This window comes from Hetaerina americana, unplaced genomic scaffold, assembly GCF_022747635.1.
Source record: "Hetaerina americana unplaced genomic scaffold, ioHetAmer1.1.p SCAF_4, whole genome shotgun sequence".
Classification (NCBI taxonomy): Eukaryota; Metazoa; Arthropoda; class Insecta; order Odonata; family Calopterygidae; genus Hetaerina; species Hetaerina americana.
This window is the reverse complement of record NW_027286985.1, coordinates 40,464,974-40,471,736: the sequence shown is the minus strand read 5'-3', so window position 1 is coordinate 40,471,736 and position 6,763 is coordinate 40,464,974.

The window sequence follows — 6,763 nt, the reverse complement described above, 5'->3', positions numbered from 1 at the left end:
CACGTCGGAAACCACTCTGCGCATTGAAAAAAAGTTATCGTCTTTCCAAGCGCCAAACGAGACGGCAATGTATCATTCTTTCCATCACAGTGGAAAGGCAGCTGGTGAGGGATATGGGACGGTAGTTACTTGGGTCATTGGCCAGCTTCGGAATTGAAATGACTATAATCTCCCTCCAAGAAACGGCATTCATTCTCCATTCACAGTTGGTTAAGGGTGTTCAGGACTTCCACCAATACAGTCCCAGGAATATTCCTGACGAAAGTATTGTGGATTTTATCCATGTCAGGAGAGGTGTCGCTAGCGTCTGAAATTGCTGACTTCAATTCCCAAAGTGAGAAGGGCATGTTGTGTTCGGCCTTTGTTCGTGGATGCCCCCTGAAGTTCATGCATATTCTCTTGCTTCTCTCTTTCACATTTAAAAATGTGGTGCTATAATTATCATTTCCCCTGGAGTCTGCAAATAGCTGGGCAGCAATCTCTCTTATTTCGACATGTGAAATAACCACCCTGCCGCCTGCAAGAGGAGGTGTAATTGTAACATGTGTGTTTCGACGCGGAGATTTTCTTCAGTGTTCCACACCTGTGCCATGTGGTTCTATGATTGATGCCGGAGACAAAGTCAGCCCAGGAAGCTCTCTTAGCATACTTTTACAACTTTTGGGGCTCGTGCGCGCAGCAGTTGAGAGGGAGCCAAATTATGTGCCGTCGGGCATTGTGATAAAATACGCAGGGTCCTTTTCCTTATCCGGATGGCTTTACTACGTTCAATCAAAGTAATAACTTCAGTATCTTTAGAAACAATAAATTCATTGCGCTGCATTCGTTCAATTTTTTTCTGACTCACCAATATTTAAATATAAGAAAACGGCCCTTACTTTTCGTATATGCCTCGAATGAAACCCAATTTTGTCGATTCTTTCGTTTAATAATACCCATGCTGGCGCAACATATAAGTAAGTAATCCTACCTACCATTCCTTGCCACAAGTGTCGTTGTGACTCGCAGATTTCTTTAGGACAGGTACATCAAAAATATGGCTAAAAGACTGAAGACACGAAGATGACTGAAGACTGCAGATGCGAATGTTCCGCGATTGCTTCCACATGGGTCAATTACCTAGGACGATAGTTTCGCCAGCGCTGCAGTTAGCGTCATACTGTCAGAAGTTATCCCGGGAGAAACCCCAAAAGATTTGCTTATTCAATTTCTGCACTCCGTGGAAGCCTTAACACCAAACTCCATGAAGTAGATGATAAGGGAATACAATGCAGATTTCAAGCAAACCAAGCATTCTATTTATAACAGCCATTTTCATTGGATAGTCTCTAAGGTAAGTTTGTTTTTACATATTTGAATGTTTTTCGAGTCGAAATCAAGTTTTTAAAATTCTATTGAAGCCATTCTTTCAACTAATTAATGGAAACACATTGAAAGTATTTTCTCATAACAGACCACTATTCGAAAATTAAATTAGGTGTCCTAAATAGTAACATCACTAGCGGGAACCAATAATTCAACTGCTAAACCTCAAAGAATTTAATATTTAAAGTTAGTAATTTAGCATACAAAAATCCCATCTGCTTTTACGATCAAGTACGCAAAGTGCCCATGGAAACAAACACAGCAATTCAGTCATGAATTTCCTAGAGACGTCGAGAAATGGGCGCTAAACCAATTTGTCCTTAGCGATCAAGGGAAATGTGAAAAAAAACAGGAGACACCGCACTTAGCGAAATTGTCTTTCCCTAACATATGACATACATGTTGCATGGGTGAAGCACACCACAGGATAAAACATGGGTAGGAAGTTTCAATATTCCCAAAATATTTATAAAAATATCAATCCTCTGCTGATTGTCGGAAGGATATTTGGTTTTGGAAATATTCCATTTCATGTTAGTAAGTCCACGGAGGACGTGCCTAAATGGTTACTCTTTTACAGTTTTTCGTTACTAATGTTAGGCATATATTTTTCAATAGCAGTAATCCCCATAAACATCCAGAGATCCTCATCTGTAACTCATTACAAAAATCAACGGATCATTCAGAGCATCCTTTTGAATATTATCACCATCAAATCGTCAATAATCGGAGTTGGAGGTCTTTCAGTGTTCATTTTTCAGCGTGACAAGATCCATAGGATTTTTGCTGCAAGTGCTCGCGCTAACCACGTCTTGAAAAGCGAATCTCTCTCTCTGAGACAGAGGATCATGACAAAAATCTTCTTTGTTGCCGTGGCCACAACCGTGTTTGGAATCACTCAGTGCAAGGGGAATAGGAAAGCCGTGAAGTTAATCTCTTCCGCAATGAATTGGGTTTGGTGCACAGTATACTACATGAATATCTCCACCATGTTAACCCTCATCCGCGATCAGTTCGAACGCTTGAACCAACTCATCAAGTCAGTAATGAAGAGACTAAACAAAAAGTCGACTGGAACCCTGACCGGACGGAAAATCCGGGACGGCGTACAGAAATTTCACGCCTCTGCAGGGAAGAAAAGGAGTTTGGTCTCATCACTAGGTCAACTCTCGGGGGTGCACCTAAGCCTAACTGAGCTGTGCACCGAGTGGAACGTGACCTTCGGGTTCCTCAACATTATGATGTCGACGAACTGCTTCCTAGAGGCTATCTCGTTCGTGTACATGGTCGTACGGATCGATCTGAAGTTACTGGCCATCGAAGATTCCATTTGCACAATAATGAGCGGCTTGACTTGGTTGTGCTTTGCTACAACATGGTTTACCATTATAATAGTCGCTTGCAAATCCACAGCCAATGGGGTAAGACGCTTCATTTTCTGTGTAGTCTTTAAGAGAACGGTGAGGTCCTTATCAGAGTATTTGGTTTCCTAAAAAAGGCTAACAGGACCTGAAGGTAAAAACTCATAATGGGTCATAATACTCACAGGCATGACGTATGTCATGGCACCAGGACTATTTTTCCCCTTTCAGTCTGTAACATTATTTAGACTCCATTCATCTGAAATGGTCGAGGAATGGAGACATTGTATAGGTGAGAGTGATACCTACATGGGAAATTCATTCCCTAATAGAAGTGATCCGAGCAAATGAAGTATTTTTTTAATGGAGACTGCACTCCAACATATCGTGTACTAATTGATGCAGATTCAGAGACACGAAAGCGCTAAGAAAAATGTAAATCCATTAAGTCGGGTTGACAGATTCACCTTTGTATGCAAGTAGAGCTATGTAAGCATGATATTTCGTAATGAAAACAAGTCAGAAAGAAGGCTAAGCAGAACATATCTGAGAGAGGAAAAATGGATACCATTGATGTCCCTTTTGCACCAGTCGCGTTTCAAGTCATGCATACCCTTTAAAACAGTCCTACGATATTGTTTTCCACATGTGAATTTCGGGAACAAGACCTCAATCCAGCTACAAAATGAATGACTAGAAAAAACATAACACATAAATGATAATAAAACTGGTCCGAGTAGGTTTTCATTAGACCAAGAGAAAAAATCATCGGAGGGATGCAAATATTACGCTATTCATATGGAAGGGCATTACATTTGGAAACGTTCCCATTGACATTGTAAAAGAACTGTCCGAGGATTAAATAAAAGGTTTACTTACTGACAATAAATGAGGTCGAGAATTAATATAAACATTCAATGAATGCACCTACTTTGACTCTCTGATTCAAAAAATGAAGATGAGCAAAAAGATTATGTTTTTCCAGCTTTGCTTGATAATTCAAAACAATTCATCCCAAGAGCATGATTCATCAGGTGCAGTTCATGAAAATATTTTTTTCATCCCACATCAAATGTAATTACTTTTAAAGGGTGTACTTAGTGTAATTAAACAAAGTGTTTATTCATACATGATTACTGTAATTATTTAGTAAAATATTTTTCAATTAATGAGATATTTGAATGACTGAAATGAGTATCATCATTAATACATTAATAATGCATGCGTAGCCGGACAAATTTATAATGACCTAGTTATTATTAAACTTTAAAGCAGGTACCTTTACCATTACTGCTTCAGTAAAGACTTGTTCACAAGTAATGATATATTTATCTATATTAGGTAAAATTTCTAAAGATCAAATCCAGCTCCCTGGTAAAATACTTAAATTGAAAGCTTAAATCTTTCTTTGGTTTTAAAAATTTCTTTATTGTTATTTTACATTTTAACCCTTTTGTTTCATAGTCTGTTATACCTAATTATGCTATTTAGCTTTCATGCTTAACGGTTACGCCTCATTACCCTATTTCCAACGTTTTTTACACTGTATCCCTATTGAGACAGCCAGATTATGATGGATTAATTCATATTCAGCCAGCTCTTTATTACTCCTCTAACGAAATTATTCGAGTTCATAGTAATTAATCCAGTCCTCATTGCTTTGATTTAAAATGAGATGGAAAAATTATCTTAATAATGACTTTCAAAATGCATTTAAAAAATTAAGAAAATTTGATTTTTCTCTACTTACAGGCCGAAAACACTAGGAAAGTTGTCTCAAAAGCGCTGCTGGAGAACACTGACAAAGAGATTAGAGCTAAGGTAATCACTTTGAATCTATTGTTAGTTAAATTTTATTCTAGTTCTATTCTCCTGCATCCCTGTCCACTTAAGCTTTAAGCATGCCATATTTCCAGCGTAAAAAGGAAAGTTCTCATGAAAAGCACAAACGCGAATGAGCCCATTACTTGGTTTAGGTCGTACCATTGATCTTAGAGTTGAATTTCTAACTGTTTATAATTGTATGTCTTCTTTTGATAAGCGACGCACCGTAATGTACTCACATTGTGACATAATCCACTTTCAAACAAAAAGGACTTGGTTTCAGATTCAAAGTACACTAACCTTAAGCCAGAAGTGGGCTAATTGCTTGAATCTCTTTTAATTCTAAATTTATACAAGCTTTGTGCATCTGAAATAGGTAATATTAGTGCATATCAACTGTTACCTCTTTTGCGAGTGTCTCTATTCTCCTCACAAAAAATCGCCTTTGAATATGACTTGGTCCCCGACAAAAAATTCATAAATACATATAAATAATAATAAAAACAAAAGTAAAAAGGCAATAATGCCTCAAACGATCCACAGTGAAAACTCTTTCCTTTCAAGTTAACGTACAAGTGCCACTGTTTGAATGTAAAGAACACATTCGCGAACAGCAGAGTGAATTGCTCAGGGTGCACAGAGAGCGGCATCTATTTTTTCACGCCATTTCCATTTGAACCGATGACGGTTATGGGTTAACCCACCACCGAGCGTGACTTTTGAGAAACGAGATCAATATTTTACCTTCCCTCTATTACTAATGAATATCCCACTCCTATCTCTTGTGAAATGAAGTATATTGAAAAGTACACCGCAATAAAATATACATTATTTGAGATTGGAAAAATTGATTAAAGTTAATTTTTTATACTCTTTCAGCTTAAAGACTTTTCCATTCAGTTGCTTCATACGAAAGTATCCTTCACAGCTTGTGATTTATTCACACTAGATACATCATTACTGAAATCGGTAAGTTTTTTCTACGAAGTATATTCTAATCAATGCGGAGCGATGCCACAATTTGAGCCAAATACTATATTTTTATCACTTATTATTGAACTTTAATGTACGCGTATTTAATGACAACATAACCATTTGCAAAATTTTTGATATTCTAGATGAGCGCAGCAATTGTTACTTATCTTGTTATCATAATCCAGTTTCAACTTGCACCAACAACTACGAAATGATCTACCTGAAGTATGCATTGGATAGACATAAGGTGCTTGCATAATAATACTCTACCATGATGGCTGTAATGTGTGAATGTAAATAATAAAACTTAAACATCATGTAACAAACATATTCAATTGTTTCAGGCTTCACTTCTTAGAAGTATTTAATATCCATACTAAAAAGAAAGACTCCACACATTTTCCACAGATTTATTTATACGGTACAACGCGTTTCACCGACTTGCGGCATCATCAGGTACAAATTTGCAAAACAGACAGAGCAAGAATATATACCCTCAGGACAGAGTGGGGGCGGGGAGGGTTGGAAGGACCTGAGAGGGGTGGGGGCTCGCAGGTGCGTTGATGGATTTTTTTGACCATTTCCAGTCTAGTTTCTCGGAGAGGAGTGGGGAGGGGTATGGGAACAATTGCTCATTACAAAGTGTCGTGTTGGGGTTTACCAAGTGCCTTCTTATCTCTAATTGCTCGAGAGTGTCCATTTTTAATCCTTTTGGGAGTGTGTGTAATATCTCTGGGACAATGTCACTGCTGCGGTCGAATTTTAGTAAATTCTTGGCGAAGAGAGAGTTGTTATTCTGATTTTTGTGACACCTTGCGTGTTCCTTGACTCGCAACTTGATATTCCTGCCGGTCTGACCGACATGAACGCTGTTGCAATCCTCGCATTTCAGTTTATAAATGCCTGATTTGAGAAGGCTATCCTGGGTGTCTTTTCCATTGGCTAGAAGTTTGGAGAGGGTCATGGGTGGGTAGAAGGCTGCTTTGAGTGAGGTGGGTAGGCAGTTGGAAATCCTATATGAAAGATCTCCCAGAAATGGGATCGAGCACCACTTAAAATCTTTAGATACTGCGGGCTGTGATACGAAAATGCCTTTTATGGCCATTACTTTTTGTTTTTTCCGTAGTAATGTGCCAACTAGTTTGGGGTTGAAACCATTGTTGGTAGCTATATTAGTGATATTCACGAGTTCAATGTTGAAGTTTATGGGGGAAAGGGGTATGTGTAGGAGGCGGTGG